Genomic DNA, 11,721 nt, shown 5'->3' with positions numbered 1-11,721 from the left:
TAGTCCCCTCACGATCTCGAGGGGATCTCTCTATCACAAACACACCCTCTCTCCCTCCCCATGCGTCCATGCCATCCATGTGTCCCTCTCGACCTTTTTTCCTTGTTGGCCAGACCTCTATTGGACATGTGCTACAGGGGTGTCTCTCTCCGTTGCGAACAATCACACACTAGCTATCTTCGTGTATCACCTCGCCTCGCTTTTCTATCTCGGAGATGCATGCGTGATATGTTCGCATAAGAAACGAAAAAACACACACTCTCTCTCTAATTTATCGTTTGTTGTCACTTTCTCTTTCACACACGTACTCTTTTTGCACACTTACTCATTCTCCTTCACACGCACTTGATCTGTCTCGACTGAGGCACTCACCTCCATCCATAGCACATAGATTTATTGAAAAGTCAAACATCACAAAGTTTGACCATGTACGTGGAGAAAAAGAATTACATCTAGTACGGCAAACATATACCATTAGATTCACCATGAGATGTAGTTTTGTATGATGTATCTTTGGTATTGTAGATATAAATAACATTTGCGTAAACCTGATCAAAGTTTCCAAAGTTTGACTTCTAAAAAATTTACATGCACTGCATTATCGAGCGGATGGAATATCTCTTTCCCCCTCTCAGCTATCTGACGCACCACTCAGCCTTATCGGGGCTCCTCAATCTCTCTCAAACTTTATTGGTCAGTTTGGTTCGTGACCTAACCCTCATGCCTTGATGGTCGGTACTGCCTGGTGTGGACATGAGATGTAAAATATTTCTGCCTGGCCAGGCTTGTGTGGTGCTGAAGCGTTTGGTTCATCCTGGGCCAGGCAAAGCATCAACGTCCCATCAATCAATCCATGCATCAATTATTTAATGCTAATATCCATCAATGTTGCTGTTAGCCTCGTGGCCGCACGACCAGGCATGGCCAGGCGTTCGAAATCGGTCGCTTGGGCCAGGCTACTTGCAGTGTCTGGAGTTCAGCCAGGCTAATTAAAGTGCAAGGGAACCCAGCCCAGGCGGGCTTTCTTTTTCACAGGGTAGCAACCAAACAAGCGTGCATGAAATCCAGCCACAACCCCAGGCCACGCAAAAGACCCACCCAACACTCTCCGCCCTTGTTCTCTCTCCATGTGACACGCACCCCCCCTAAGTACCATAATCCCTCACTCCATCATAGGCTCTATTTGGATCCATGGGTTAGAGTTAGTTTGGGTTAGTTTGGAGTCAGCTAACCCAAAATGATCCAAACAGGAGGGTTAGTTTAGGTTAGATGCATCTAACCCATCCAAGAGGTGCTTATTTGGGTTAGTTCTTCTCGGGACCACTAATAAACACTTTTTTCTCTCTCTCTCTCTCCCTGCAGAAGATCCCTTCCCACTTCCTTGAAGCTTCTCGTCCTCTCCCTCCCTCCCTCTTGCACCGCCCGTGAAGGTGCCTCGCCGTATCCATGCTCCATCTAACCCTGCCATCCAAACACCACTTTACTTAGAGTTAGTTCAGGGTTAGAATCTAACTCTAACCTCTAAATGAGTTAGAGTATCCAAACATGGCCATAGGCGCAAGCACTCCCCCCCCTCCTAAGTATGATTATCTCTTACTAGCCATCAGGAACACACGTATTGTCTCCTTCCATCCATACGTCTATCTCGATATCTCTCGGGGCATCTTTTATCGTGCACACACGTTGTCACTCGATCTCCCACCCATGTAGTCTCATCACGATCTCCAGGGGATCTCTCTATGACAAACATACACTCTCTCCTCCCCATGTCTGCATTTTCTCCGTACGTCTCTCTCGACCTCTCTCCCTTGTTTGTCAGACCCCTCTTGTCCACGTGCTAGGGGTCTTCCTCTCTCGGTTCCAAACAACCACACACTATCTCATCGCCTTGCCTCCGTTGTCGAAGATGCATGTGTGATATGTTTGCATAAGACACGCACGCTTTTTCTCCACTTTTATCGTGTGTTGTCCATGTCTCTTTCACACACGCACACACACTTTTTTCACTCTCTATCTCTCTCTCCCTCTCTCTCTCTCTCGTCAGGGACACTGTCACGTCCATAAGCATATAGATGTTTTGAAAAGTCAAACCTCAAAAAAGTTTGACTAGGTATATGTGGAAAAAACATTTACATCTGGAACGATCATTAGATTCATCACAACATGTACTTACTTCATACTATCATTTATCTTTGGTATTGCAGATATAAGTAATTTATTTATAAACTTGGTCAAAGTTTCAAAAGTTTGACTTAAAAAAATGTTGTAACTACATTATCGAACGGAGGGAGTAGCTCTTTCTCTCTCTCTCTGCTATCTCTCACGGGCCTCCCCTTTCACTCGAACTCTCTATACCGACGGATTATACGCTCACTATGTCAGCATATAGCTCTGTATATTGTTTAGTTGACCGGTCAACCAATCCACATGCTGCGTTGTCAGCTCGTGTTCTGGATCTTGGTGTGCTGGCCCATGTGGCAGTGGGTAAAAATAAGTAAACTAGAGGCCCATCTGACACGCGGTGAAGGAAACACAGTTGAAACCACTCGGGGTAGCACCCCGCACGCTATTAAATTGAGGGCGCATTGAGGACAAACTTCTTGCACGCGAAGGACGCACTCGCGCACAATTCACCACTGTGCGGCGGCATGCACAGAAGGGCGCACTCACGCTCACCCAGCACACAACACACACCAGCACACGTGTACACCGGTGTTGCCGCTGGTTGAGATGGACGGCGAGGCAGCCAACAAGCGGAGGCCGCTCGAGCCAAAACCTCATCCGGCGAGCCTGGACTTCATCGGCAGCCTCCCCGATGACATGCTGCTCATCATCATCGGCCTCCTCCCCACCAAATCTGCCGTGCGGACTGCCCTGCTCTCCCGGTGGTGGCGCCCCCTCTGGCGCTGTGTCCCCCTCAACCTCGCCGTCGACAGCTGCCTCCGTGATGGGGATTGCAAACGCATGGCCGCAGTCTCCAAGATCCTTTCATCACACCCTGGGCCAGCCAAACGCCTTGACATCCGCATGTTCCGTACCAACTGCAAGGTCCAACCCAAGGTCCAACGCAGAGAAAATATAAGCTACTCTACCACTACTCCACCCCCAGTACTAGTAGTATAAAGAAGATATATAGGCTGGAGCTTCAGCGCTTTCTTGCCAAGGGCTGCACAGTTGCTTCTCACACTACCACCCTCTCTCCAGATCTAAAAAAGACGGCCCCTCTCTCCCTCCACACCGGTGGTCACAGATCCGCCGGGGAAGAAAAGGACGTGCAGCGTTAACGCACTCGTCATCGGCGAGCGAGGTCATGCACTAACGACAAGGCCGTCCTCTCAGACCTAGCACCCGTGCGGGATCGCTGCCGTAGTGTGTGCGGAGGATGATGACCACGAGCGAAGCCACTTCCCGCCGACCCTCAGGTATGCTACCTCTTTTCGAACCATACCCTTGTTCTATTGCCCCATCTGGCACGTCGTTGCATGTGGATCTTTTTCCACTCCACCATCTTCCCAATTTGCTATCCTCTGCTCTGCTGGCCATGCAGACGAAAACCATAATTTGCACTATTAAAGGAAACCCTACTTCATGCAGACTAATGCATGTCTGGGTTGAATAAGGAAAGGAAGGGAGACTGTACTGTCCAAGAGAGTAGGCATCGAACACGCATGTAGGTTGAAAAGGGGAAAATCAGTAGCTAAGGAACGAGTCTCGTGTCTCTTGGTTGAAGAAGGGTAGAATGGCATGACAACGCAATAGAGAATGACAAGGTCGATCGGTTTGTTGTCCTCACATAGGAAAAAGGTGGCTAAAGAGAACAAAAATGGGACGTAATCCACATATGCTGCCTGGATATTTGTTGCTCTGGGCAACCATACCTCCCTCACCACTCTGCGTCCGTGGAGGTACATCGTACTGGTGCGCCCACTGTCTGAATGGGTCTCCCATGCTCTTATTGCCACTTTTTTGCTGTTAGTATAACGCCAACAGTCAAGTCAAGCAATGCTACTACTAAAGTGATGCCACATTTAACTAATGCCGCTCTTAGTCTAATGCCACAGATAAATTTAAGCAGTGCCATTTAATGTCACTGGATCATTTCAGGGTTAGCTGTTGATTGTGGATGTATTAAAGATTTTTCAGCCAAGGCATTCTAATGCTGTTGCATAGCCAATATACCAACGATGAAACTTGTTACTACCTTCAGATTTTTGCACTGCTAATGCTTATAGATTACATACCTCACTTTCATGAGATAAGTTAATCTTTTTGTACAGTGTCACCAAAATGCCCAGGCGCTGATGTCATTTTATTTTGGTTAAACTGCACAGACAATTATGAAGACAAGAGGAAAGGTCAAGAGTGGGCACCTCCTCCTCCGGCTGTTCTCTTGATTCATTCGATCAAGTTTTTATGTTTGATTGATTATCAAGATTGGGAAAGCAATTTTTAAGGTCCCCCCGAGTTTGAAATGATATTTACCTTGGAGGTACATGGTTTGCAAAAAAATTATACTGTCATTAGTTAATAATGCTAGTTACCTTCAGACTTCTGTATTTGGTTTAATGCTCAAGCACAGCTAGTATACCAATGCTGAAACTTCTTACTTTTACATTTTGTATTGTTAATTCTTATAGAAACCTTCAAGTGCTAGAGTTTATTGAAGTCTGTTCAGTAAAACCATTGTACTGTACCCTGTAATAAACTAACTACTCTACTGTTGCACTAGCCACTGGATTAGTGTATATTTGTAGTATTCGAATGGTGTTGCATTAGCATATGGACATAAATAAAGTGTGGCAAGCTTTCCCAGATATGTGCTCAAGAAAACTAGTACCTGTTTTTCTAAATACTAGATGTTTGGGTAGTTTAAATTGAACTGCGAAAATGTCTTATATTAAGGAACAGAGGGTGTAGAGTTCACTCAAATTATCTCGGTAAAGCTAGTCGCACCTTTGTTAAAATTTGTGTTCATTATGTTATCGGAGGAGGTCTGTATGTTTGTCTCTAATGCCTGTCTACTACATACCCGACATCATGATGTAATGTTAAGTCATTTCCTTTTGTACAGTGTAACTAAATTGTCAAGGCGGTGATGGCATTTTATTTTAGTAGAACTGCACAAAATTTGCTTAAAAGAAGAGGAAAGGTCAGGAATGGCCCATTTTTTCAGAAAAAAACTATGTATGCCTTCCTGATATCAGCCGCTGTTGCTTTATTTATTCCTTCAAACAGGTGGTTAGAAACAGTGTTGCTACCTTTTCCCATTAAGAAATTGGAATGTTTATATTTGTGAGTCTATGCTTCAACGAGTGCCACTTTATAGTAATAACACTTTCAACATCTATGGAAACAGGGATGCTCGATTTTAGTGGAGCTGCACAAAAAGTCCAACTGGTTCAACATTAGGAGCATGTTTTTTTTCAAACCTTTATATCCAATTGGTGGCACTATGAGCTGTTCATTATGAAGGTACATGGTTTGCTACTATCTTGCCACTATTTTTGTACTATCATTAGATAGTAATACTAGTGGTTTGCATGTGAATTTATTGGCAGGGTGGACCTACATTGGAGGTGCAGGACAGGATTCAATGATTGGATGCTCAATTTTGTTTGTATCATTTCACCTCTTCCATCACTGCGAACATGGTGTGGTATATGTTTACTAGCTGCATGATATTTGTGCAGACAGAGATGTCTGCACATTGCTATTTGGCAAACAAACAAAGTGTCCACAATTTTGGTTGAACTGCACAAGAGAATAGTATAGTCACTGCATGTAGTGCCATTTGAAAATAGACACAAAGATTGGATAGTCACTTCATGGACTGCAGAAAAGTAGTACTTTACTATTTACTGGCCAACACTTGTTGCTTCATTGCTTTGGTCTGATTATACAATGGGCATCATTTTCCCTAAGTTAAAGTTTGTATTCCGAAAATAGTCTCGCGGTGTGATCGAGAGAAGACCAAATCTTATTGCAGTGGATGTTCCTCCATGTGTGGTTCATTCTCATGGTTCCAGCTGTTGGTGAAACCACTTACGTTTGCAAGAGGAATTGTAGACTTCACAAACAAATTTGTCTTTCAGTCTGTACTGAATGTTGGCCAAGAGAAGCATCCATGTTAGTAGGAAGAACAGATGTTTTTTCTAGATCTTTGCTTTTGGAGCTACATATTTGTATATGATCTGTGAATCATTGAGATGCATTAACATGTTGATCTTATGTATGGGAATCGTACTAGTTAGTTTTAGTTGCGACGCAAGATCCAAAGTGGCTGATCTTTTCTTTTGGAGCTACATATTTGTATATGATCTATGAATCATTGAGATGCATTAACAGTTACTTATTTCTGTTTGCTCAGTGTTTACAAGTTACTGGTCGATCACTAGCTAGCCTACAAATGTGCTCCTGGCAGTTTTATTTGCGACGCAAGATGCGAAGTAGCAGTTTTTTGAATAAAAATGCCTACCTCTGAAGAAACTGACAAGCTACACTATCGATCCTACATGGATAAATAGTGTATCACGCACGTACTACCTCCTTTCCGGTTTGCAGGGCTCAATTCAAGAAACAACCAACTCGATCCTACACGAATAAATAGCAGATCACGCACGTACTAGTACCTCCTTTCCGGTTTGCAGGGCTTAATTCAAACCTCTCACCAACCAAGGTACTCCCTCCATCCGTGTTTATTAGTCCCATGAGCAAAGTAGCAAGACCAAGGCATGGCAATAATTAACGGCATGCAGAAGTTTAAGCCTAATTAATTCCAGCGATTTAAGTGGATGCATGCGTGCCCTCGGCTGCGACTCGTTGCATGCTGCTTTGCATACTACCTGTGAGCGATTCTGAGTGCCTGCATGTAGCCGGCCGTAATTAAGGCAGCTAACTAATGCGAAAAAGATATGCTTTAATTGTTGCGGGCTTTTTAAATCCGTGAAATCAATATTGACAAGGAGGGAGATGATTCGAGTGCACTCGTTTGACCGCCATGCCGGCGTGCGACCCAGACGGGACGGGACGACACAATCATAATTTCAGTTTCCCTAGTTTTCCATGGCAAGCTGGCGCGCTAAGCAATTATGCATTGAATTCCGATGACCATCACACTACCTTCCCCCTATAAGTACTGTTTCCCGGCCTTCTCTAGTGCCACCGTGACCCAACTCGCCATATCCTCATAAGACCCCACCAGCCCGACGTCGCTCGCCACGTCCGCCATGCCCCCGCCCGTCTGTGGTAGGCGACGCCGAAGGCGGTCACCGCCGGAACTAGTGTTCGGTTTTTCACCGGAAGGCAGACAGAGGGAGGAGGCATTCTATCTGTCTTTAGATGGCAATGCACAGATCGAGGAGTTGTTGGAGCGCGACCGCATGGCGGAGGAGCTGGAGTTGTTGGAGCGCGACCGCCTGGCGGAGGAGCAGTGTATCGCCGATTTGCGCCGCTAGCGGGACATGGAGCAGCAGCACACCGACGCTCTGAGTCGCGAGCAGAGCGCCCGCAACTAGGCCGACTACGTGGAGGCCGGCGCCCGGCAAATAGCCCTGGAGGCTGTCGGGCACGCACGCGTTCACGACACCGATTTTTACTACCAGCTCGTCAAGTGGGTTTCCCGCTTGGAAGCCGAAGCTTCGGTGGACCATGCCGGCATGGAAAGGGCCAACGCGCGGAAGCAACGCGCCCTGTCGCACCTCTGGCAAGTCCAAGGCAAGGCGCAGAACGCCGGTGCCGGTGTTTAGCGTGTACTGCCGGCATCGTCTAGTTAGCTAAGAGTAAGTTAGTACTTGTCTAGTGGGAGTAGATAGTTAACTTGGCTATGATGGTTGTCAACGTGAAAGTTCAGTACTCTATATGTGGATCAGACTTGTTACTTTGCTCTGAATGTTGAACTTTCCGTTAGAACGTATGGAATGGGCTATTATTTTTTTAAATGGGTTGTATTTGTCCTCCACGGGTTTAGAGGCTGACTTGTGGGACTAGCAAGTTGATGCGTACACAATCAGGAGATGATTGTACGTGGAGAGGATGACAGCAGGGACCCGCCAAGGTCATGGCAGTACGCAAGCAAGTGCCTCCTTATTTCAAGCCAATAAAAAAATGGCTCCTCCTTGGATTTCTGACATCTGGGTCCCATGCCATTGTCAACGTAGTCAATAAACGAGAGAATTGCACAACGAGCGGCTGACACCAGGGACCCAGCAGCTCGTCCAGTTATTTTTGTTTTGGGTTAATTTGATAAATGCCTTCGAGAAATGCCACTGCAATTTCCAAACTTTGAAAAATGCCATTTCATGCCATTTCTAGTGGCATTTTTTGAAGTCTGGAGTGGCGTTTTTCAAAGTTTGCAAACTGTAGTGGCGTTTTTCAAAGTTTGCAAAAATTGAAGTGGCATTTTTCAAAGTTAGGAAATTGCAGTGGCATTTTTATAAATCGCCATAATTGGAGTGGCATTTACCTGATTTGTTTTTGAGACGGAAGCAGGGTGTCAACTGGGCTGTGCGGGACACTCTGGCCTGTCTAGACAGCCTTTTCTTTTATGTTTACCACAGACAAGCCTAGTAGTTTTTTTTCTTTTTGAAAATGGCTAGCCCAGTTTTTTTGTGATTTTTCAAGTAAGTCACTTTATCAGGCATGTTGGGCTAGACGAGGAGAGCTTCATTTGGCTGGCCGAGAAAATGGCCTATCAGTAATGAGAAATGGGTTGTACATTTTTAAAACACATCAAACCGACAATTAGTTTCAAATATCTTGTTTTCATTTCGAGATCTTAAATTGCATTGATTTTTATGCGTGGACAATTTATTGGATTTTATATTGATATACATTTATTTTTAAAATCATTCTGAATGTGACTCGAAATTTCGGGATTAAAAACAGTTCAGACCGCACCGACATATGCAAAATTTCATATAATTTTTTAACCGTGGCCACAATATGGGCTGTACTGCTAACAAAAAGAATATGGGCTCCAAAAAAACCTGTAAGAATTAGCAAATGGGCTGTAAACTATTTGAAATAATGGCAGATGGGCTGTATGCTGTTTTCCACAGATTTGAGGCTTTCCACAGATGGCCTGTATACTATTGGATGTCCATCCAATGGCCGTCGGGCTTCTTCAATCTCTGCTCTTCCTGCTCCAGCCGCTCAAACAAGCGCCGGCGGGACTGCCTGCTCCCTCCTCCCCGCGGCCGGCTGTGCTGCCGCGCAGGCCTCACCGCCCCACCATACTTCCATCGCTGGCCTAGCTATCCCTCTACTCACCCTCAGTCCAACACATGCTGTTATTCTCCGGCGACGGCAGACGAACCAGTAAACCCTCGTACTCCTCCGCGTGGGAAATAACTGCCGAGTATTCCCTGGCTCCGTGTCGTTCCATTCCCAGGCCTCGCCGTCGTCCACTACCCTGGTGCTCTCGGCGCGGCTTGGTCAACGTGGTCAATGAACGACATCCATCGGAAGTGGACTGTACGTGGAGAGGCTGACAGTTGGGTCCACGGCCGCATGCAAGGAAATGCCTCCTTATTACGCGCAAAATAATGATTCCTCCAACCGACATCTGGGACCCACCGAAAGGGCCTCTGTATTTCATGAAAAAAACGTTACCGCCGCTGACAGCTCGGACCCACCAACTATATCTTCGCACACAAGGAAGTGCCTCCTTATTATGCCCAAAAAAAAGAATACTCCCCCTGCTAGCTGGGACCCAGTATAGTGGGCCTACTAAGTTGATGAGGACGAATGGCTTTGTCAACTTAGTCAAAATGCCCGATTCTAGATCGACTGACTGTACGATGTCCATCCAACGGCTGTAGTGCTTCTTCAACCTCTGGTCTTCTTGCTCCAGCCGCCCAAAGCAGCGCCGGTCGTGGCGCCTGCTCCTGCCTCCCGTGGCCGGCTGTGCTGCCGCGGAGGCCTCACCCCCCCATACTACTCCCACCGCTGGCCAGGCCACCCCTCCACTCCACTCACCCACACCCTCTGTTATTCTGCGGCGACAGCAGCGCAGCCGAACTAGTGAACCCTCGTTCTCCTCTCCGCGTGGGCATCCACTGCTGCGTCTTCCCCGGCTCCGCGTCGTCCCCTTCCTAGGCCTCGTCGTCGTCCACCGCCGTGGTGCTCTCGGCACGGCGTGGTCAATGTGGTCAACGACCGAATTCCATCGGAAGAATACTTTACGTGGAGAGGCTGACAGCTAGGTCCACGGTAGCCGCAAGGAAGTGCCTCCTTATTACGTGGAAAATAATTATTCCTCCATAGCAGGGACCCACCGGACGGGCCACCAGTATTTCACGAAAAAAATGTTTACCCCTGACTGTTGGGACCCACCCGATGGGCCAACGTATTTCGCGAAAAAAACGTTCCCCCTGCTGTCAGCTCAGACCCACCGGAAGTGCCTACTTATTATGCACAAAAAACTGAATAACCCCCTAGCTAGCTGGGACCCACCTTGGTGGGAGGCTGACTTGTGGGCCTACTAAGTTGACGGGGATGGAGGGCTTTGTCAACTTTGTCAATATAAACGATTCTAGCTCCAGTGACCGTACGATGTCCATCCAACGACCGTAGTGCTTCTTCAACCTCTGGTCTTCTTGCTCCAGCCGCCCAAAGCAGCGCCAGTCGTGCCGCATGCTCCTGCCTCCCGTGGTCGGCTGTGCTGCCACGGAGGCCTCACCGCCCCTTACTATTCCCACCGCTGGCCAGGCCCTGCGGCAACGGCAACCTCACACCGCAGCCAAACCAGTGAACCCCCGTATTCCTCTCGGCGCGGGCTTCCACCACCGTGTCTTTCCTGGCTCCCCATCGTCCCCTTCCTAGGCCTCGCCGTCGTCCATTGCCGTGGTGCTCTCGGTGCGGCGTGGTCAACGTGGTCAAGGCATGATTTCCATCAGACGTGGACTATATGTGGAGAGGCTGACAGCTGGGTCCACAGCCACAGCAAGGAGGTGCCTCCTTATTACGCGGAAAATAATTATTCCTCCACCTCACAGCGGGGACCCACCGGACGGGCCACCGTATTTCGTGAAAAAAACGTTTCCCCCCTGACTGTTGGGACCCACCAGCTACACCTTCGCACGCAAGGAAGTGCGTCCGGGCCAAAAAAACGATTCGCCCCTCTGACTGCTGGGACCCACCAGTTACATTTTTGCACGCAAGGAAGTGCCTGACAGTCGGGACCCACCTGGTCGAAGCGTATGTAGCATTGTCATTCTGGTCGCGAACGTGTACGTACATACTGGTCATTGTAGAGGCACGCACGTGTCGTAGTAGAGGCACGCACGTAGCATGTACACGTTCATACAACGGCCGTGGTGCAAGAAAGAAAATACAGCCACGTATGTGTACATACCGGCGGGGTCTCGAACGTCTACTCGTGCATACGTACATGGCTGGGTCGGAACGGAGAAACAGCGTCGTCGTCGTATTCATGGGGGGCCAACCGGCTGGGTCGGAATGGAATGAGTGGTCATGTTCATCGGCAGGGCTTGGACGGAACAGGCGATGGAAATGAGGCCTGGCATACCGTAGAACGGAGGAAACGAACCTCCTACGTTCGGAACGGGGTCCTGTTGATCGGGAGGGGTGTGGCGTACCGCAAAACGGACGAAACGAACCTTCTACGGTCGAAACGGGGGTCCTGTTGATCGGGAGGGGTGTGACGTACCGCAAAACGGACGAAATGGACCTCCTACGGTCGAAACGGGGGTCCTGTTCATC

Source organism: Triticum aestivum, chromosome 6B (assembly GCF_018294505.1).
Source record: "Triticum aestivum cultivar Chinese Spring chromosome 6B, IWGSC CS RefSeq v2.1, whole genome shotgun sequence".
NCBI lineage: Eukaryota > Viridiplantae > Streptophyta > Magnoliopsida > Poales > Poaceae > Triticum > Triticum aestivum.
The sequence above is the reverse complement of the archived record's forward strand: the minus strand, read 5'-3'. Positions refer to the sequence as shown.